This window comes from Aquila chrysaetos, chromosome 5, assembly GCF_900496995.4.
Source record: "Aquila chrysaetos chrysaetos chromosome 5, bAquChr1.4, whole genome shotgun sequence".
In the NCBI taxonomy this organism is placed as follows: Eukaryota; Metazoa; Chordata; class Aves; order Accipitriformes; family Accipitridae; genus Aquila; species Aquila chrysaetos.
Genome location: NC_044008.1, coordinates 56,884,965 through 56,908,696, shown reverse-complemented (window position 1 = coordinate 56,908,696; position 23,732 = coordinate 56,884,965).

Genomic DNA, 23,732 nt, shown 5'->3' with positions numbered 1-23,732 from the left:
ATGTATATTAGGTGGCTGAAATTGGTCAGGTCGCTTGCTGTCTGCCTAAGGAACGGTATCTAAAGACTAGAGGCTATGGTGAAATGAATTTCATTGATTTTTTTTTTTTTTTTTTAACGTACCTTGAACCACCCCCAGCCCTGGTGAGATAATTTTGTGCAGAAGAGAGATGTCTGAAACTTAAGATGCTGTAAGAATTTTAAATTTGAAAAGAAAAATAAAAAATAAAAGGTTTTTGCATTAAGAAAGCTCTTGTTAGAAGCAGTGAGGTGGATTGATTCTTTTCTCCTACAGATTTTTGAACGGTGACATTTAAATAGTAGAAAATGGTGGGTTTTAATTTCTACGTCCCCCCTTCTTGCACACATAGAGTCCTCACAAGCTTTACTGCAAACTTCAGTTTTAATTTGTGTGCCTTTGTGGACAGGAGTGGGGTCATGCTTTTGAAGTATATGCTTCATTATTGCTTTGTGTACTTTCCTATTAACTTCAACACAGTATCCAGCTTATCATTGCTTGATCCTTCATGCATCTCAAACGCAACACTAACTGTTCGGCTGCATGTGTTTTCTGACCTTCTTTTCATTTCTATACAATGTCCATATGATCTATCATAGCTTTGAAAATTCAACTGAAGGGTAGAGATTTCTTTGCCAGAATTGATCCTTCTCTTTTCCTCAGAAACCGTCAGATAAAGGAATACTTGTGACAAATAACCATGAGAAAGATCACCACATTAGAAATCTTTTGCTTTGTGCTGTGCTAGCTCCATGTAATTTGGATGGGTCCTCAGTTACTTGTCTTTCACCTTTGGGGTAATTATTTGCTTGCGAGTGATGAAGATTCTTGATCCCATTTTGACCTACAGAACTTCTGATAAGGAAAGATTTGCCTTCAGGCTTCGGTCCACAAAAGCCTGATATTCCTTTTTTTCACCATCACATTATATTAGTTGGAGAAGCTGTACAAGATGAGAAGCTCATTATAGCTTTAGGGTCATCACTGAATGACTTTATCCAATGGCCTTCAAGCACTTCCACAAGGGCTTTCATATCATCCCTATTATAGTAATCTTGTACACATTGTTTTAATTTCTATATCCTTTTCATCTAGCTACTGAGGGAAGAGTGTACAATTATTAATGTATTTAGCCTCGAAGCTTGTGAGTTAGAGAAAACTTCATTATGCCCAGGGCAGAGGTGGGTAAATTGAGGAGCAGAGAAAGGAAAGCATTTGCTAATGGTCCTGGAGCATAACTCGTGCCTCACTCCCTCCACGTCTGGCTCAGTGATGAATAAAATCAGGGCTAATATGGCTTCAAGCAGTTCTTTTGTATGATGTTTTGCTGTGTGATAATATCATTATTGTTTGTTTAACTAAGAGTTGTTCTGTGCCTCTTGGCTGGAAGATGTTGAGTTTTACTAAACTTGGACAATTTGGAGTTTTCTGATAAAAATGAAAATATATTAAATATTTAGGAGGAAAACCAAAATGTTGGGGTACTTAAATCATTAAGACTGAAATTCAGAAGAGCTGTAATTCAGGTACTGTATTCTTCCATTCCCTTCCCTGTGGGGATCTGCTTTCCCATGACACACTGCAGTCACGCTGTGGGTACCTGGTTTTGACAGATCATGGAAGATGGAACTGGGATCAGAAAACCTGTCGGGTGGAAAAAGGAGAGAGCACGAGACCTGCTCACTGCATCCCTGCTGAGGCACCTTCTCTCACAGAAAGCAGGCCCTTATTGTGAGTGTCATGGTTTAACCCCAGCTGGCAACTAAGCACCATGCAGCCACCCATGCACTTCTCCCCTGCCCCAGTGGAACGGGGAGGAGAATCAAAAAAAAAAGTAAAACTCATGGGTTGAGATAAGAACAGTTTAATAATTGAAATAACATAAAATATAATAATAATGATAACAATTGTAATGAAAAGGAAGATGATAAAAAGAGAAAGAAATAAAACCCAAGAAAGACAAGTGATGCACAATGCAGTTGTTCACCACCCACTGACCGATGCCCAGCCAGTCCCCAAGCAGCGATCCACTCCTCTCTACAAACTCCCCCCAGTTTATATACTGAGAGTGTCCTATGGTATGGAATATCCCTTTGGATAGTTTGGGTCAGCTGTCCTGGCCGTGCTCCCTCCCAGCTTCTTGTGCACCTCCTCCCTGGCAGAGCATGGGAAACTGAAGAGTCCTTGACTTAGGATAAGCACTACTTAGCAACAACTAAAACAACAGTGTGTTAGCAACATCATTCTCATACTAAATCCAAAACACAGCACTGTACCAGCTACTAGGAAGAAAGTTAACTCTATCCCAGCCGAAACCAGGACAGTGAGAAATGTTGTTCAGTTAAAACTGCATTTCAGTTGAAACTTTTCACCAACTCTACACTTGCTTTCATTTGCAGTTTCTTCTAATGTTTTGCCCACTGGGTCTCCGTGCAATGAAAAATGCCTCCTAATTCAGTGGTGACCATTAAAAACGTGTGTTAATCAGGCATCATCGTTTACAGGCAGAGCCACAGCATCCAAACAAAACTGCCTTAAGTGTAACCATTAATGGTTTGCCACAGCACTGACTGTGTCAGGATAGGACATTTAAAATTCAGCCCATGTGCTTTCCATTCCAGAGAGTTTTGTGGTGTGCACAAGAAGGGTTATTGATAGTTAATCCAAATGTTTTTTGACAGACCCTTTCACATGTTCCTCCTAGGTGGTACAGCATACAGGGCTGCTTTTTATCACTGGTGGTTGGAAGTTATGTGAGGTGGCTGTTGTGCCCTTCTTCATCACAAAATGATCCATAAAGCAAATTGGGATATCTAAATGCACCAGGCTGTTCACAGATCCCACAGCAATTATTTTGGAGTGTTGGATGTAGAAATGTTTGGCAGAGGTGGAAAGCAAGTTGCAAATTTTATGAAATCCACTCTCTGCAAGTAGTGGCTGGTCTCAGTTCACTCTCACTTGCTCAAGGAGAAGGATGGTCTTGGCAAACCATCCTAGCGCTAAGTAGAAGGCATATTCAGAGCTGAAATATTAAGTGCAGCCCATCATGTATGGTCCAGGTTGGAAGTTGGACTAAAGGACAAACCTACTCTCTTTCAGCCTCACTATTTATGCATTCTTCAGCCCTTGTCACCCAACATGAGGGCTGCTGGGCTGAATGCCCTTTGGCCACTGGTTATCATCTGGTGGTGGGGATATGCTGAACCCACTGTCGCTGACTGATGCGATATCAAGCTGACATCTTCTTTTTTCTTCTTACACAAAGGAATTATCCTAATGACCAGCCATGTCTCTGCGGGCCATGGCCAAGAAAGTTTTGCACCGCATGGGACCTATAGATCGCAGTCTGGGAACAGGTGTTTAGGACTCTGAATGCCAAAGCCAGTGGATATATGTGCCTAGAGCATGTGATCAGGTGTATATTTATCATGTGTGTCTCCGTGTGCATGTATGTTTTTGTGCATGTGTATCATGTAGAGATGGTTATTTGATAACTGTCACGCATAAGCAATATGGGTGATGCACCTTCTATGTTTCTGTGCCTGACGCACATGTACACATGTGTACAGTGACTGCGGTCTGTCTGTGTCTGTATATAAAGGTTGGGAGACCTGCATGAAATTTGGACCTTTGCTTTTGTGTGAAACATTATCAGATCATTCCTTTGCTGAACTAGTTGATCTGATTAGAGGTAGCTTAAAAAAAAAAAAGTGAAGTGAACAGGTGGCAGACATAAATACACAGCTGTGCATTATTGCTGATTTTATTGCTATTTTATAATGTTGTCCATGGTTATTTTACAACAATTTTCTCTATTCATGACATTGCTGTAAATCTCATTGTAAAATGGCCCTAATGTGCAATGAATACTATTAAGCAAATTGGAGAAACTTAGAGAATCACTCTTTTGTTATCAAAAGAGAGACAGGGAGAGAGATGCAGCTAGGGGAATAGCAGAAAGCCATGGGGAAAGAATTAGGGGACTGAAATGCTGGTTATGCAATGAGGGTAAATCTCCGCATGTGATGCCATAAAAGCATTGTGGGATAAAGCAATAGCTCGTTTGACCCACTAGATGGAGATGGAAAGAAGCATTTTCTACATAATGATATTCTTGGTAGCTGCCTGCTATGTACTCTGCTTGCTTATTGAATGGCTTTTACTTACAGTATCTTAAGCCTATCCTTAAAGCAATTACAAGATTTCTCCAGAGTAACATTTGGCATGTGCAGGCTATATCTAGGCTTTTAGCACCAGCTAATTTGCCTGGCCTAATTTTGTATATGTTCCCATTTATATTCATGGTCAGTATCTATTGTAGTTACAGGCTTTTTGATATAAAAGGCACCTCATTCTTTTCTTAATTTTATTGAGAATTAATACAGCTTCTTGTATATCAGCAAGATGAGGCTAGAGAATTGGAAATATTTTTCCTTCTGAAAATTAATATCTCAGTGGCTCTATCCATCATTAACTTTGCTCACTTCTTTAGTACCTACAAAGTCTTTTGGGGTTGAGTCCTCTGGCTAGGACTGACTGAAATACAGCATTCCCTCTGCTTTGAGAAGCCCAGCACCAGTGCTAGCTCCAAAGTCTAAGGCAAATCTTGCAAATGTCCTGTCATGAAAAACATCCAATTCTCTGAAATGTTTTTGTTGGTGATGCATTAACCTCCTTCTTCTGAAAGTTGATTTTATCACAAAATGAAGCCAAAAGTTTACAAATCCCTCAAACCCAGAAATTTTGGGATTGAGGAAAAAAACCCCAGAACTCCTGGCACATGATGTTTCTAAGAGAAAAGGTAGCGTGGATGCCCAAGCTGCGGCAGCCTGCGTGTTGCACAGCTCCACAGCTGCGCTCCCTCACTGTAGTCCCATCTGGAGCGCTCTCAAGCTCCTGTGTGCTCCTGTGTGCTGCTGCGGCACCAGCACTGCCTGCTTTTCCAGATGCTGAGTTTCCCAACACAGAGCCTGGAAGCCCAGCTTTGCTAGCAAAGCCTGAAGAAAACAGGATTCCAATGCAGTAAGCCCTCTTGGACTCCATGCCCACGGACCCACTGCGATGTGTTGGAAGTTTACATGGCATCTCTGACAAAATGTTTGGATTCAGCAAAAGAGCATCTTCTACTGAAATGGTATATTGCCTGAAAATTTCTGACCAGTTCTGCACTGATTGCTCTAGGATGTGGGGAACAATTCAATGAATACCAGAAAGTCACGGAGCATCTTCTGTGTTGGGAGCTGACTGCCCCTGTAGTGCTTGGGAACTGGAACAGCCTTTGCTGTATTTTCTGAGAATGTCTTTTATTGAGGTTTAACTAACAGAGTTCACTGTGTGACCAGGGCAGGTTAAAAGCCCGCAGCTGAGTAGTTGTTGCAGCTCTACTGATGGATGGTGAAGCACAGAGCTGCTGCAATTCATTTGCCCTTGACTGCACGACCATCTCTTGAGCACTAGGCTGGCTTACAGTCCCCTTCCACTGTGCAATAAGCTGTACTCCTGCAATGTACCTGGTCTATTGCTTGTAAAGACTCTGATGGTTGAGCAGAGAAAGCATGTTTGAACATGGCCATGAGTATTATACAGATGGTGTAATACTACCCCACAGGGCCATGCTCCAGCCGTTAGGGTTGAGTATCTCCATGCACTGTTTGCACCTGAAACATTTGCTCCAGTCTCTTGCAACCCCCAAAGGACTGGAAACTCCAGAGCAGCACTTATTCTTTCATTCTTTGCTTTTCTTTCCTCTCTTGATTGCCACTCACTGCATGGGGCAGACACATGCATACAGATTTCTGCACCCCTCAGCAGCCATCCATTTGGAAATGTGGGTCCTAGGGCTCAATGTGCTCCACACCTGCAGGTCTCGGGCTTTGCAGGGCAGAACCTAAGACACTTGTTAAGCTGATTATTCAGTGTTACTGTCACTTTTCGTTCTTCAAAGGAGTGAGATCAGAAACCACTTCAGCAGACGTTTGTCTCGCAACAACCAACTTCATGAATCACTTCCAAGCCTGCCAAATGTCAGCAATGTGAACAGGAGCTGTAACACTTGGGACTGCTCTTGCAGAGGAGCTTTCCCCCACACAAGTTTTGGCCTCCATACAAGATTATGGGTGATTTTTAGGAGCTGGTGATATACAGGATGTCAGAGTAAATGCTGTAATGGTCTGCTGCAGGCTTGAACTGCGTAAATTCCACAAAGGAGAGAAGTAGTACAAGTGTCATTCCTCTAGCAGGGGCCACAGCTTACCAAGGGTGGTGGATTTGTCCTGCCTGTGATCAGGAAACCTCCATTAGAAGAAAACAAGGAATAGGTCTTGATTAGGTGGAGTTGCCTCTAGGCTTGAAATGATGCTGAGCTGTGGTTAAAGGCAAGTACCACTCCTGAGTGACTAGCACTTAATGTGGCTTAGCTGTGCTGTCTCATAGACCATGGCTCTGGGCAACTGCCCTGGTCACTTGTCCCTAAAACTGCCTTGGGAGGCTTTCTGCAGTTAGCAATCTGTTTTAATCCCTGGAGAGATTATTTACTCTCATACTTCAGCTCTTACAGCTGAGCCTGTGCCTGGCCTTCATTTCAGATCTGCCCAAGTGCTCGCTGTAACAGCTGCCTTGTTGGAGGTGAATTTTCAGCTGTGCCAGAAGAGGTTTGCAAGGAAGTTTGTGTTATACTTAGTCATGCTGCTTGGTTCCAGTGATGTTATTTGTCCCACAAGACCACAAATGCAAAAATCACTTACAAATGTATAAAAACCCCCAAACCACTGAGGACCAAGCAGAAACACTCTTTTACAAGCCACTGATTGCTCCAAGGGTCTCTGGCATTGAAAGCCTGCCATTTGTTGGCCTTCTGTAACCAAATACACAAACTATGTCTCTCAGGTGGCAGGGGGAGTTTGTTTCCAAATCTAAGTGCTGTTGCCAAGAGTATGTTAGAGCAGTAGAAAATAAGTATTTGTTTAAAGAGGCATTACACTTTCCAACTCAGAAATGTGTAAGGTTTTTCAAACTGATTGCAACTCTTTCTTTCTCTGGAGAGGACAAGTGTGTTGTCTAGCTGTAAACTGAAGCAGAAGGAAATTGAAGTAAGGGGTCTTTGATGATATTTGAACAATGTTTTTAGAAAGCCCTCAGATAGGCAGCAAATATGTCACTGCAAGGAATGGTCAGGGCTCACTGGCTCTGGAAAATCCTGCTTCCCCACTGGGAACCCTGACCTGCTGCCTGGCGTGGGGGACATGCCACACCAGCTGATTTTTCTGTGATAGGTGTGGGTGCTTATAGCAACAGAAATTAAGTTTGTATAACAGGTGCAGGGTTGTAAAAGGCAGATTGCTTAGCTCATTTATATATGTGAAGGACCATATACTGAGTATGAATCTAATATTTCTGTGCTCCAAATTCCATTAACTAATATTTTATGTCTTTTATTTCTCTACTACAAATAACTGCACACTGTGATTATTGCTGCCCCCACGGTGAAGCTGTGCTCCCAGTTCCCAGCACAGCAAAGCAGTGAGGGGGGAGTGGGAAATGTATGATCATACAGGACTAGGATGAGGAGTTGCTGTGTGATGAGAGCAGACCAGAAAATTTCTCCTGTGTTTAAATGAGTGGAAGTACTCTAATGGGAAGAGTTTGGGATAGCTGGTGTCATGTGCAGGAAGAAGTGTGAGGGTGGAAAATATCTTGTGTGAGAGCATGGAGGGAAGGAGAATACTCTCTCCTGTGTGATGAAGTGAGAGCAGGGTCATGTTTGGTGGCATGGGCACCCCTGGGTGTGAGGGAGGTCTCATGCAGTGAAGCTAGCCCTCTGCTAAAGTAAAAACATTTGAAAGGGAAACCTGCAGGTCAGTCTGTTTGACCTACAGAAGTGGCACAAAGAAATACTAGTTTGGTCCCCTTCACGTGTGGTGACATCTTTCTGTGCTGGGGGGGACACAACCCTGGACATCTTTAACATCTCCGGGTGTGATAGAGACACAGGTAACATGTTTATCGAAGGATCTGTCTTTTGCATGTTGTACACCCATGTATCTATTTCAGGGTAGAGCAGCTTCATTTAAACTGCCTGGAAAGATTAAATTATATTATTCTTTTAACATGACAAGAGGGTGACAGACTCCGGTTTCACCACACAATGGTACACAGCGAAGCGGAACTTGGAACATGTACCTGCTCCCTCTCAGGGAGGAGCATATCGATTGAAGAGCCGTGTAGTGCATTAGAAGGACGAGAAAGTGTGGATTAATTTCGACAATCTCATGTAAAACACTAACATCTCCTTCTTGAGCTAAATCACAAAGGGGGGTTCTGGGCCTGTCAGGTGTCACAGCGCAGGCAGAGCAAGGGACTCCACAGTGCTGAGGGGGACAGAAGACCAGCAGAGGAACAGCTTTAGGTTTTATCATCTCTGTTTTGTTGTCAGCTTCTGACCTCGCAACAAATAAATGCAACTTTGCATAGACAGAACAAAATAATCTACCTTATTTTCCAGATGGGAGCAAGAACAGTCCCTTGTTTGGGGACTAGCTGAGGGAATTAACAGAATTTCACTTTCCAGATCTTCTCCCTGCCCTTTGGCAGATCTGCATAGGTAAACTTTGACTTTGATGGAAGTCTGGCACAGATCATCTCTGGGCCTCCTTTTCTTGTTTGCAAAACATCTTTTCCCTACCTTACAGGAGAGTCATGACAATTCATGCGTTAACGATCATGAGATGCTCAGATATGGGAGTAATTCATACAGGTGACTTAGACAAAGATAGACTGCTTTGCAGTGCATTAGTCAAGATGAGCCAGGCACATTTGATTAAAAGACAGTTAGATGGACATTCAGTGGTTGGTAACGTAAACATCAAAGCTCTGGTAGAAATATGTATTTGGCTTGCAAATCTGTCTGTTCTCCTCAGTTTTGGCAGGACCTTTAAACCCTTCAAGCTTTTCTCTAATAATGTGGTAAAGTGTCTCCAGTGCAAGTTTTCACATGTGCTGCAGAAATATTTATTGTACTAGGAAGAAACCATGGAGCTGTGCTGATGGCTTAAGCTCCTGAAGGCATCCATGCACCGGGAAAATCAGGCACTAAGTTAGCTCTGACAGTAAATCCTGCAGATTCGCACAGCTAATATCAGAGGTCCTGTAGACCTTCTTATATCCTCTGTTGCTTACTGCTTACAGTTCCTTATGGTACAGGAATGCCAATGGCTGACTCAGACACAGTGACTTTGATGCTAGAATAGACTCTTGCTCAGCACTGAAGGGAGCCAGTTGCTCCAGGATGCTCTCTCAATTAGCTGTTTGACTTGCTCTCAGGAGGAGGCGGGGATTTGTCGGGAGGGAAGATGGCATTGCTGCTTCTTTCACACCCAGCTTTAACCAGCTTCTTGGGAACACCAGACCTCTGTATGCTTTCTCCCAGGTGAACACATCAGGGTCTGACTGTTCTGCACAATAATCGTAAACCTCCAGAGCTTGGAGCATGAAGCATTTAGGAATAATGAGACCTCTTTTTGTATTTCCTTACACGGGGTCACAACATGACATCAGGGGAATTCTGCTGAAAAACTGACATCACAAGACTGCTTCGCGACTACTGGCTTGACTAAGTAGCTACCATTGGTACATGTGAAAGCCAGTTTGTTTCGGAAGGTTGAATTCCTAAATACTCAAATCATACACACAACTGCTTACACAAAGCATTAGTTATGCTTAGTTCACTAACAAGATTTATGTGTGCGCTGTGCTAGAGGCAGCGAGACCATACTGTGCAACAAATGCTGTTCTCTGACAATAGCGACTCGTGCTCTAGGTCAGATACTGGTAATTTATCACAAAGCCTTGACAAGTTTAACAATACATCAGGTAGATTTACTCTCACTTTGAGCTTAATGTTCCTCATTCTCTTATGTTCTAGAAATGATCCTTCAGTGAGGTCCGGAGGCTGGGAAGCTGGCTTAGAGGTGTAATGGGACTCACTTGTGGCTATCATCAAATCTAAAATTGTTCCTTTGAATATTGTCTGCAGCCTTTAAGATGCAGACTGCAAGACTTTAATGCCGCCAAAGGGTTTTTCTTGGTAGAGAAAAATCTTCCTCTTGATATTCAGCAGTTTCTTTAGGGGGTTGTTTGGTCTCTAGACATGAGAAAATCCTGGCAATTTTGATCATTTGAAGAGAATGAGTAATGCGTAGTGCTTAGTGCAGTGTGTCACTCTTCAAATCACTGATTATGCTTTATTTTCTATTATGGTGAATGGAGTGATTCTATTATGGACTATCATTTTCTCTTTTTACTGCAGTTTATTTCAAGGATTCCTGCTGAAGCCCTATCTACAGAACATTTCTAGATTACAATTGACTATCTAAGACTGTTTCAGGAATACTTAATGGGCCAACTCAAATTAGCCAATCTGAAGAAGTGAATTCTGGCCTTGAGAGCTCTCTGAACACATGCCATTCTGCAAGTAAAGGGAAAAGTCTGTCTGCTGTCAGAATTTCAGTAGGTGTCAGTGTGGATTTTAAGCTGCATGCTCAGCCTGAGTATTTAGGTCCTTTTCTTTGTGAATTTACCACAGCCCTGTTCTCAGTTATCAGCCCTTGGTTCAATTTAACCTCCTCTTCCCACACTCTGATCAAAGATTGCTGGTGATAGATGGTCACTAACTTAGATAACTGAGCCAGGACTGAGAGGGGTCTTTTGCTCCTGTGGTCACAAGTCTCCACAAAACCATGACCCAAATATTCTGCCTGTGTTGCTGGGGACTGTAACAGAGGCACACATCTGGCTGAGGCACAGCGTGAGATACTTCACATCCATCCTGATGCAACCTTCAACGCCCTTATCTGGCAGGAATTGCTAAGCCTGCATGGGAAGGTCAAAAGAGCTCATCTCATTCAGCCCATCAACATTTGGGCCTAACTCCGATTGCTGTCAAGAGTACATCAAAGGTAAACACAAGAACAAATAGACAAATAATGGCCAGGAAAGGTAGGCTGCCAGGGAGAGGCTGTCTAATCTTCAGGGAATGACATTCAGTAACAGCCTTCAGGGAGAATGTTGTGATGGTTGAGAGCAAACACTGAGCAAGGTAGAAGGCAGCAAGCGGTCAGTTTATGGCAGTTTATTCCAGATTTTGGGCAGTGTTTCAGCACATTTCTCATTTGATTGGCTTATCTGTCTCTACTACATTTTCAAAACTTATGTGACATATACTGTCAGAAAACACACTGCTTATTGATGGGACTGAACTCCTGAGCATACTCGTCAAGCTACAGAATTATCTACTTTATTGTATTCTTCCTCTTCAGCTTGAGGAAATTATAAAAAGGAAAAGAGCAGCATTATAGGCTGAAGGCATATCTTTTCCCCCAAAACTCTTCTTTCTCTAGTTATTAAATCTTGCAAAGGTTTTAATTTCATAAACTGAGGTGGATACAGAGGCACTGATCCAATAAGTTGTCTTTCAGGGATCATTATTAATAAAATATCAGGGAGTAATTTAATTTTCCTTCCACGTAGTTTTATTTTTTTCTTCTGACTGTTTGAGAAAAATCATTCCTGTGTATGTAAGTCACAGCTGAAGAGTGCACTGAGCATTCAGGGACTGGGGGAGAAAAATGTCAAAGTGGACCCAAGCCTGTCTCAGCTATTTTCTAGGTGGTCTTTATTTGAGTGGCATTTATCAAGTACAGAGAGCACCAGGAAGACTCATATCTGTTACAGAGCAATGCAGAAGTCCTCAAGAAATTAGGACAGCAACTAAGAGAGCAAGGCACATCCTGGCCAGGGCTCTTTATATAAGTTTCTTACCCCTGCAGAAGAGTGTGGGTTAGGCTAGGGGACCAATAAGGCCTGCATAAACCTCTGAAGCTCCACCTTACAGCTTTCCACCATGAGGCTGTATCTAACTGGCAGCCTTGGGATGTGCTTCCCTCCCCTCACTGCTGGCCAGCGCTGCTGAGCATGTTAACTGATGCCTTTTGCTCCGGAGATGGTGGATTTCAGGATTGGTTTTGGCACTGCATCCCCTTTTTAGGGAAGTGTATAACTAGCTATTTCAGTACGGATAATGCTTGCAGGATGTGAAGCATGAGCTTTTTTTGTTTGTTTGTTTGCTTGTTTAAATGAAGATGGAGTTAAGTGCATGCTTAAGTGATTTCCTGGTGGAGGATCCAAGTTAGAACTTTGTGATGATAATTAAGGGGCCATTAGCAAAAAAAAAAAAAAAAAAAAAAAAAAAAAAAAAAAAAAAAAAAAAAAGAAAAGAAAAAGGTTAGCTCATATTTGATAGCAGCCCAGAGAAGAATGTGAGTGCCCCTCTTACTATTAAAATATTCCAGTGCATTCCCCTGGTCATGCTTTCATTGGGAAATAGCACTTCACAGAGAGGCCTCAATACGTGTACCTGTAAAATCTCTCGTGTGTTTGATGTTGGCACTTCTCTGAAGATTTATTTTTCCAACGCAAGCCTGAGTCAGTAACAGACAGCTCAGAGGAAAGGCTGGGATCCAGGAACAAATACAGCTTTCGTCTCCTCTCTTTGAGGGCTTTGGATCGCAAAGAGAAATGTAACCTGGCTGTTCGGTGTGTTTCTGTTCTGTGTTCAAAAGTCTGATGTGGAGGAGACCAAGAGCTGGTAATCGGTATTGAGTTAATTCCTGCCTTCATCGTTGCTGCCTTGCAAACTTCAAAGCAGAAAAGCTACTCTCTTTACACCTACAAGCATAATTTCCAGAGCTGAAGCAGGGTAATTTTCACATGCAAATTCAAGAGCGAGCCTGCCTTATCTGAGCGGGTGGACATGCTGTTTAATGGGACAACAGCACCTCTCCTTTTCTTCCCAGAAGGGGAGCAAGGCAGCAGAAATAAAAGGTTTTCTTTTGCTGTTGTTTTAGAGGAAAAGATGTGTACCTTCACAAAAGGGGAAAATGCCACCTTGTGCTTTGTTTTTATCCTTTGAGTTGTGTTGAATGCTGGAAAAAACAGAATTCAGTTTACCAACTAGAGCTTTATATTACATTTTTCATGAGCTGTTGGAAGCATAATGCAGAAATCAAAGACTTGGCAAAGGAACAGGTCAGCCTTACAATCCCCCTTGTTCTCAGGCATTTGAAATACACAGATTTGTGGACATTAATCCTAACATTATTAATGTAGCGGGAAAACAGGGAGCAAATTTATAGTATTTACAGTTCTCACTGTTGGTTTTTTTTTGTATTCTCTTTGGGACAGTAATTTCCCTCATTTGTTATTTCAAAAGCCGCCTTCTTCGTCTTGAATATTGGTGGTTTTTTTCATTGACTGTAACAGCAGAATTATTGGGAAGGAAAGTTATTCAAAGCAGAGAGGAGTGAGCGCCAGGGGACCAGGCAGGATAATAACTGCCGGTATGATTTAGGCAGGTCACTTTGCAAGCTTAGGTACTCCTGCTAATCTGAGCTTCAACTCAGAAATGACCCAAGGGTTTGAGTTGCTCGGCTTCTGAAAACAGCTGTAGCTTGATTTTTTTTTTTCTTTTTTTTTTTTTTTTTCAGTTCCACAAAGCAGGCTGTAGTTTTTCAGTGCAGAAATGTGGCTCCCATGCTTCCTTTGCTTCATGACCATATTTGAGTCTGCCTCTAGCTGGGGCACATTGGTGAAGCGGGCACATCTAGCAGGTTTGCAAGCATAGCCTCAGGTGTCCATTGGCCCTCAAGCATAAGCCTGTGTGCAGGATGCTATGTATAAACATATAAATAGCTGAAGCTCATAAATACTTGGAAAGTTGCATTTTCACAGCAGAGCCTCTCTGCGTTAGTTTCCTGTGCAGGTTGTCAGGTGTGTGTGCAGCTTTTTAACATGCTCAGGAAAAAGCCTCATCCCAATGCAGAGTGGTTTTGGGTGAGGGCAGTACTTTTCATTGGATTGACTATTACTGAGGCTTGCTCTTCTCAAACAGCATGCAGGAAGCATGTTGCTGTTCCCTGATCAGGGCACACAGGCCAGTGTGGGTTGGCTGTCATCTCCCTGCACCCCACAATGTCTCTCCCAGCTCTCTGGGAGACCTCTGCAGGAACTGAGGTCTTCATTGTTAATTGCTATGGACTCTAAGTCTGATTAAAATCAGCCTTTATTAAATTAAATAAGCTCCATCTGTTAATAGTGTGTGTGCCCTTCCACTGGAGACAGAGAAAGCCAGTCAAAGGGAACATCTTTCAGATAATATTCTTGTTTCAGTTAAGGTGCAGAATAGAGAAGCAGCTCAGTCCTTGAAGTCTAAGCCAGATCACCCAAAGTCTCCTGACTCTAATGAGTCAAACCCAAACCCCAGTTTCAGCAGTTGTGTGAAGTGGGAACGGGAATAAAAATCCAGATTCAATGGAATGAATTTCAATGGTTTGGGCCCCACTCTTCAGTGCTGACGATAAATGTGAGCCAGGAACTGGCCTGAAATCATACTATGTGTGAAATAGACTTATGGTTCCATTCTCATTCTTTTAAAGAATTAAATGTGTTGGGATGACATTTCTCCTGGGGTTTTCTGATACCTCTGTGGGAATCTTAGTGTCAAGACAGATGTAATTTGTCTGGACACTTTACTCCCCTGATTTTGTTCTGCTTTTTCATGCCCCTCAGATCTGAAAGTCAATGAAGTACAGAGGACTTGCCATTCGTGTTTGCATGTATGCATCTGCCTTCCCACTTGATGAAGTTTTTAACTCACCCTTTGATATGCAAGCAAAATGATGCAGAACTGAAATCTAAGTATGGAGGAACCTTTAGTAAAAGAAAACCTAAGGAGGGGAGCTTGGCAGAATTACAACAGAGCTGATAAGATAATAATGCCTGTGCTCCAAATCTCCCTTCCCTTCCTGAAAGAGCCTGATGGGGTATTTGGATTCTGTGTGTGAAAGGGTTACTTGACACCATTTACAAATCAGCCCAGATGACTTGCTGATATGAATGACCCCTGGGCATCTTTCCGATAGACATGATATGCTAAACAACCTTTGGATGGATAAAAAAGAGCTCTGGAGAGAAAGAGGCATCTCTGGGTCAGTGATGCTGTCACATACCTTCTCTCACCTTGCTTTTTGTGGCAGTGGGCAAGCAACATGGAAACTGTGTAATGTGTGGATGAGGAAGGCAACGCAATATCCATGTGGTACCTGGGGCAGTCCATGGTCATGAGGGATGCTGTGGCCTTTGGTGGACCTGTGTGGAAGAAGAAGCCTGAGGAACCAGAAGGCATCTGACTCCCACATGAGAAACTTTGAGCAGATGCTATGTGCTTAGGTACAAAGTGAGGGGGAAGTGCATCTTACCTGATGTCAGAACAGGATATTCCCTGCAATCATGCACCATCCCCTATCCTACCAGAGTTTTCAGGGAGCTGGTTTTTTCTCTTTAAATTGCAGATTGTGTCCAGGCTTTTGCTCTTCATGGGGATCAACTCAACTCTGTCCACATGCTCCAAATCCAGCTCACGTCTAGAGGTTGGAGAATCACAGAAACTCCATTTAATAAAATGTGCATTTGAAAAAGCCTGCTTCCATTGAAATCAGTGATAAAACTCCCACTGATTTCATGTAGGCAGAGTTTTTTCCAAAGTCACCAGACAATGTGGTTGAATCTCTTTGATTTGTTGATTGAAAGTTGAGGCTCTATAAAGGCAGTGGTCCTTCCCATATTTAGCTATGTTGAAATTATCACAAGGACATCCTTTTATGAAGTATGTTATACTGTGTTCCTTGACCTTGGTCATGTGAGCAAAAATGAATTTTTATGTATAAGTAGCAAAGGTAAACATTAAATAGTACTTTGAGGAGATTTGTTTTAGGATTGAGAAGAAAATGCAAAAACTTTATTGTATATTATGTCTCAGCAAGAGGAGAGCAACTTTTCTTACAGTGCCCTAAAGAGCATATAACAAAGATAAAAGGATGTAATTAAGAGAAAGTTGAACTTAGGCTGAACTTTTCACCAGATACTGGAATATTGTCCCAAAGGATGTGGTGGATGCCCCACTGCCTGAGTCACTTACAATAATGCTAGACTGAACTTCTGTTCACTACAAAATGTACAGTAGTGGATAGGAATATTACCATTCCTCCAAGGGACGGATTTTCTAACCTCACTGGTCTTTTTCCTGCTCATTTCTGTGATAGCGTCTGGCCTGTTTTGACAATTCCCTTATCAGAGAACAGCCCTGTCCTGCCTGTCGGGTCTTCCAGATCAGTAAGACTTGGAGAGATATGACTGTACTATTAACTTGTGCCTGGTTTTATATCAAACCTTTCTACCATCTACATGAAAAAATTCTCTGGCTAAAGTAAGACTTCTACAGCCAAGCAAACTTCTTTGGCAGTGAATTTAGGATGAAAACTCATTGCTTTTAACAGATTAGCACTCCTGAAGAAGACCTGTGGTCTTGGGAGATGCACAGCTCAAATCACGACTAATAATAATGTTTAAAAGCTTGGACAGAGCACTCACTGGCTGATCAGAGAAGAATCCACAAGTGTAGTATGCAGTAACCAAAAAAGCCGAGCATCAGAAGCAAGCAATGTGTTCATACAGTATAGAAACTGCAAACTATGGGAAAACAAGGGAGGAATCTTTCCCCATCACAATTTAGAAACAGCCAAAATATGGACTCATCCTTATACTAGATAACTGCTGCTGTGTGTCCACAGAGTAAAGAGGACCTTCTTCATCTAAATGGGCTGTGGGCTTGACCAGGTTTAACAAAAGAAGTCTGTGGAAAAATTAGGCAAGAAAGGGAATCCCCTCAAAATCAAAGGAATGTTCATTGTCAGATCAAGTCAGCCTAAAATCTGTCTCACCAGCAGCAGAAATCATGTCAAGTTATTTTGAAAGGACTTGAGCCCAACCCACCATTATCCTGAAAATCCTAATCAATCCTACTGACTCTTGTTGTGGTTATCGCGTACATGCCTTCTAATAATCATCTGTTGTACTGCGTGGCAATGCGACTTCATCACTGTCACAGGGCCTTCAAAATTAAGGGATTTTTTTAACCAAGTGATTAGTGAGTGTGATCTAACTCCACTGGGTGCTCCAAAAATCCCAACCAATAAAGAAATACTTCTTTTGATTGCTGTCTTTGTTGCCATGCCTATATTCTAGCTTAGTGGATTCAGAGCTTCAGTCATGTGTGTAAAATGTCATGCCTGAGATATCCCCCTCTATTTAATTTTTCTTCAACCTCACCGAGGTTTTGCTGAAAGAGAGAATTCATCACTTTCCCATACCTGTGAGGGAAGACTTGGGTGTTGGCAGACCAATGCTGGGTAAGAAACCAGAAGCAGTGAGATTTGGGGAGAAAAAGGGGAACCAATCCTAGTTTTCTTTGAGCAAGGAGCCAAGCTTGACCAGCAGTTGGCCTTGGATAGATGGGCAAACTATATTTCTGAGGAGTTTGAGAAAGGTACTTTATCCCAGGGGGGCTTTTGGATATTTGCTTGCAATTACATTTGTTTTAGTGAAGTGAACAGAATTTGCTCTTTGGATTTTCATTTCCATGCCCAGAGTTTAGAGTTGCAGGTACCACCTGTTAACACTATGCAAACAAAATATAATTGACTCCCGCAGGAATCCTCTGAAAGGCGGCACCTTGGGATTAAAGTTGCAGAGCCATCTATCTAAAATGATGTGGCAGATTTAATTAACGTGTCTAAAAATACACAGGCTGCAATCAAGCCTTTGCTTCTGCCCGTGTCTGTTCCCTGAAGGGGAATGCACATAATTTTCAAAATCTTGGGTTCTGTCAGCCACCTGTGAGTTGAATTTATTGATGCATGAGATTATCATAAAATTAATTTGGACACTGCTGAATTATGAGGTTGAAAACAGGTTGAGAAGTAGTTTCTCACCCAGTTTAAGCAATATGCTGTCAATAATGTTCTTTCAAGCCCATATGTAGAGCATTACTAGACAGCTACAGTTACAAACTGTAAATGCATGGAGATTGGATGCATATAGCCCCTTGTGGCAGAGAAAGATCTCCGTAGTGTGGTACCGGGAATGATTTGGAATGACTTGAATCTGAGCGGCAGATAACTACAGACATCAAATACATTTCACTACTTGCCACTCAGGAGACAGTTCTTTGCTACAGAGTCAGAAAATGGCATAGCACCGAAACAGCTGAGGAGCCTTCAGTCAATATGTCTATCTGTCTATCCATCGCTTGGGATTTCAGGCTTTATATCCGCTTTTTAATTAAAATAACTTGTTTTTGTTAAAGCAGTAGTGGGCAGCAATGAAATGCAGTTTGCTCAGACTGCAGTAAAGATGTTAAGGGAAAAGAACAAATAACATTTCTTTTAGTGCTAACATGGTTCACACAGAAGTTGCTCCCAGTAAGCCTTCTTGTGCTGGCAGGTTTTGGCATTGCTTTTTGTCAGTTGTTCACAAAAGTCCTCCTAGGCTTTAGGGTAGAATACAGGGCCTGAAGTTAGATGCCCACGCTCTGGCCAAATGAAGCCATATTAATGGCTTCACTCACAAGCCCAGATGGGAGATTTCAGGTCAAGTTCATCTCTGGTAGAGCTCCAATGAGGTCAGTGAAACTGTCCCAGAGCATTGACCTAACTAACCTAACCAGCAGTAATACTCCTTGGAACTGAAATAATACTCTTCATCCAGAAATTTCAGACTCTGTAGAAACATGTGCATGGGAATGGAGTGGGGAAACAGAGTGCAAACCTGACATCCTTGGTCAAATTTTAAAAAATCACCTGGCTTGCTGCACATGCAGTCCCTTGTGAAAAGATGCAGCTCTGCTGAGGAGGGACTTACGGGAATTCAGGGTTTGGAGCTTGTAATTTTGGGCTTTTGGCAGAGCCAAGTAGATATTGCCTGTTACGCTTAATTCATGTTTCAAGGTTGTCTTACAATCTAGAGAATGATAAAAGCACTTTTGAGAAGCTGAAAATTGGGATCTGCTGGATTCCAATGCCTGTGACTCTTGGAAGAAGGGCTGTAGTGCGTAGACCTTATTTCAGCCTGGTTGTGATGGCTGCCTCAACTGCCTGCTGATTATCTGCCTTCATTAGCACAGCAGATGGCTGTCAGTATCCTGGTAACTCAAGTGGCCTCCCCAGCCATTTTTATAACTACGCTTCAGGGAATAGATGTAGGTGCCAAGGTGACTGTTCCAGTTTTAAAGCCCAGTAAGATAAGATGATTGAGAAAGCTTTAAATAAAAGCTAACCTGTGGAAATCCCTTGACAAATCATCTGTTGTGAACTTTTACTTCCTCTTACATTGCCTTAATCTCCTCTATCAGACAGGCTAAAGAAAGTCCAAGGGTACAAGAGAACTATTTTAATTTAGACCATCACCCTCATCCACATTAACAGCTGGGGCTGTTTGCAAAGGCCTCCTGCACGTGGGATAGCATGTGTTGGAGGGCTAAAACCTGGGGTTCCTTCAAAATGGAGTGAAAATATAAAATAAAAGTGAGAAACTGTAAAATATTTCCTCTGATAAATAAAGGGAGGAGCAGAGAAAAACTGTTGTGCAATGCAAAATGCAAATTCATGTCTCTACCATTGGACTTCTTTGCCATCAGCAAAGGCCTATGCTAAACTTTATGAGTACATTTATGTCTGTAATTAGGAGTACATTATTGTCAGTAATTGTTTTGTTTTGTATTTCTGATAGCAGTAGAATTGCAGGGGTATTTTAGTGTGCCTGCAAGTATGTGAACTAATCTAATGAAGTCCAGTGGGCTGCTCACATGCCCCTTTACCGGATCAGGGCTGTACAGTCAGTGTTGTGAGGCTTAATGACTTTGCACAATGTTAAATTGTGCATCCTCTTGGAGAGAGGGTTCTGGCTTTTTTTCAAGATCTATAAATACTCTGGAAGTCGGCCTGATTTCTTGTTGAAGGACTGTGGGCACGGTGCAGGCTGGGTGTGTGTACACGTGTGCTCTGCAGGGAACTCTTTGCCTGGTACAGGGCCTGCAATCAGCTGGTCTCCTTTTCTAAAGAGGTGGTAGAAAACACCACAGAGAAAAACAGGCAGTTCCCCCATGCAGGATGGTTTTATTTACTTTTCCACCTTTCAAATACCTTACAAAAATGTCAGGAGGCCACTTAATAGCTCTTCTCTTCCCCAGTGGGTGTCCTTCCCTCAGGGCGGGAGGAAAATGTCCAGGCCTGGGTCAGATGTAAGCAAGCTGAGTCTTTTGGAGGAGGACTGGGAATGTGAAGATGAGGAAAATATCCAGGATCGTGACTAACAGTTAAGGAGAGTTGTGAGATGTAACAGCCCTCATGTCACTGAATCTGCCTGGGAATGCACAGAGAAACTCATGGGGGACTATGAAGCTCTGCAGAGTGATGCGATATGACAGAAGTAGGCCTTGAACATGGGATTTACCTACTGCAGTTGTGAAAGAAAGAAATTCTTACTGCAGCCTCCAGGAAATGCACTTTATTAATTTATTTTACTGCTTTTTACCCACAAGTAGGGAACTGAGAGCAAGAGCACAGCTGATGGCTGGTTACCGGCCTGGCAGCCATCCGTTGGCTGTGGGTCTGTCTGCAGGACAGAAGGCACTAGGAACCGCACCAGGGCTACCACCAGCTCCAATGAATAAGTTTTCAAAATTGTTTTTCTAGCAGACACTGGATAACGCATTTGGACTCCAAAGTAATTTCTTCTTCTGGAACTTCTCAGTGGATTTTTATTAGAACTGGCTGAGGCTGGAAGAAACAGCCCCTCTGACGTCAGAGGCTTTATATCAGGCTGTTTCCATTTTTATGCTGTGCTCCTCTGGGCATTTTAGGCATTTCCGCTACATAGCAGATCTGCCTGGAACTGCTTCATTCCTTTCTGCTCTGATTTAAAGCAGATAAAAGTTCTTGCCTGTTGCCAATTACTAGAACGTGTTTCAGTCTAATTTCAGGTATCATTTGGAGTTTATGTCAGTGGTTATTTAGTTCTTTGGAGCGCAAACCTTGGGCAGACCAGGTTTCCCATAAATAAGAGAGCAAAGATGCTGAGCCTAGTCTGTTGCTGGAGATATACAATCACACTCCCTCTCCCTGTGTGTCGTAAAATGTGTGGTGTTGCATCTGCTGGCTCCTGGCCAGGTGTTTGAATCTGTTTAGCTGTGGCTAGACTTGTTGCATGTGTTCTTCATTCATCACAAGCCATGTCTGAACTTGGCAAGGGCTGCCTAGGCCATGGGTGGCAGCTCTGCCAGGTGAGCCATTAGTGGCTGGTCTCGGCTGGAAGTCTTCTTCCTGCAGATCTTGAATGCAATTCAACCGTGCTAAACAGCAAACCGCAGCTATGCTCATGTGCATGCAGCAGTGGAAAGAGTTTGACACGCAAATCAGAAATGTCACTTCATTTAGCCAACGACTCTTGGCTGAGAAAGACCTGGACTTGTGCTCGGACCTGCAAGAGACCAGATGGCTAATGTGGTCATCAGCCATTGCACCGTAATCCCACAACAAAATTTGGCTTTCCACAGAGGTCTGTGAACAGGAGTGAAATGTAGAATGTTAAATACAAAGCAAAGCAGAACCACTCCATTATAACCTGCAGTGATGGGAATTCAGTGCTGCTTTTAAGCAGCAGGGTTCTTAACTCCAGGCTTTTTCTATTTGGTTTTATTTCCCAAACCCTGCATTATCTTGTTAGGAGAGACATTATTTCCCTTTGGTAATTTCTCTTCCCTTCCTCAACTCTCCTGCATTTTTTAAGCTCACAGTGGGGAGATTAAAATTTATAGTTGTTGGAGCTCTGTCTTTATTTTCCCCCTTTCCTAATTCTTCAACTCATCATGTTAAAATAGCACTAATTAAATCTGTTCTCGCTTAAAATGCAGTCCTGCCTTCAGTAGGAAAAATTACATCTGGACTCTCCTGAATCGGTCTAACCTTGGCAGTATTTCAACAGAAATCAGTGGCACTATGCTGGGGTAAGATTGGTGTCGATAGACCAGAGTCAGGCCTCTAGTTATTTGAGTTACACGCAGTCAGTATGCTACTATCTGTCAGAGTTTGTTAGCTTACATGCGAGGTTATGTGAGCACAAGTACATTGCTCGTGTGGGTCAACTCGGGCTCAACACCAGATCAGCCAGCTAGGAGGGGGAATTGCAAGGAGCTGTTCAGATACTCTGCACTGCTCTGCTGTTTTGGAGAGGGTTTATTAGCCTGGGAGTAGTGTCCAGCCCACGGTGGCTGTGTGCTGCACCCACATGAGAAATTCTGTGGAAGTAATAGAGGAAAGACACTGTCAGAGCTGGCAGCTAGAGTCCTTGTATTATTGCTTTTTGCTCTCAGGTTTATTCCAACCTTTCAATACCCACATAATGAAAAATTGCTAGTAGATTCCTGTGCAAGCCTTTGGCTGGTGTGCATTAGGAGAGTGGGGAGCACTTCTCAGATCAAGTCTCTAGTGTGGACATCTCCTTGGAGGTAATATCCCAGCCACCTGAATTCAACATGTGCTTCCAGCTGGCTGTGGCACTTTTTCTCATGATCTGTCCTGGACTCTTGTGTTTCTGTACACAGCTGTCTTTCAGAAGTGGCTGGATTTAATGGCATGGGAATTTCTTTCTCCTGCCAGAGATTTTGGTACCAGTCTTTGCATTCCTTTCCAAAAGAAGAGTCAGAGACTTTGCAAAGTCCACATGAGACTTTTCTGTTGCAATCGACCCATGGTATAGCAGCAATCTCAAATGCTGAGATAGGTATGTAGTTAGTAAATAGCTTTGAGAATTCTTTGGAATAAAAGATACGTATACTGTATAAATGTAAGAGATCTAATTATTTTTATTGCTAGGACTGTGCTGAGCGACACTGCTGGGGAAAGATCACATATTGCCATTCTATTTCTCTTGGGATAGAATAGGACACTTGCTCAGACCCAAGAAAAACTGCTTCTGTGCCTGCCTCTGATTCATGCTGCATAGTTAAATGCCATGGGAAAGCATTTGTAATACAAACACTTTTGTTTATAGGCAGACATTTAATTATCATATTACAGAATTCTCAGGACCAGCTGCCACATGAGATTTCTGGCTAGGACATTTAACATAAAATTAAAACACAGCGTCACATGCCCATTTAGCTGAAAACCTGAGCATAGTATTTGCACTTTCCTGTTCTCTGTAAAGAGCTGCCTGGATGATATTTCTGTGCAGATTAGTCATGAGAAGTCGGCATGCTGTAAGCTTGATGACGTCTTTGTGACTGGATCAGAGAACAAATATTGTGATCTGTTCAGCATGGGCTCCCTGAGAGTGATTAAATTTCTTCTCCAAGTAATCTAGGTCATTTGCTAGGATCAGAGTACTGGACATCTATGAAAAGAAAAACCAAAGTGGATTGTTTCCATGCTTTTGAATCCGAAGTCTTATTGATAGTTCTGAATGCTTTGGGAAAATGCCTAACAGTCCCAGTACAGTGTGGGAAATAATGCTACATGTTAATAACTCTATGTAAAGGAAAGCTTGGAAGCCTACTTCTAATCCTCATACGGTTTGCAAGATTGAATCCTTTCCTCAGGCAAGTAAGGATTATATTTGTGAGTAAGAGTGTGCAGGGCCCTGTTTTCTCTCCTCATCCCTCTCTGCTTTTTCCTGCACCCGTCACATCTGCCTGCTGGGTCGCATTCCTGTCTCTGATACTCTGTGCTCCATGCACTGGTTCCCTTTCCTTCTCTTCCTGCCAGTTTGAT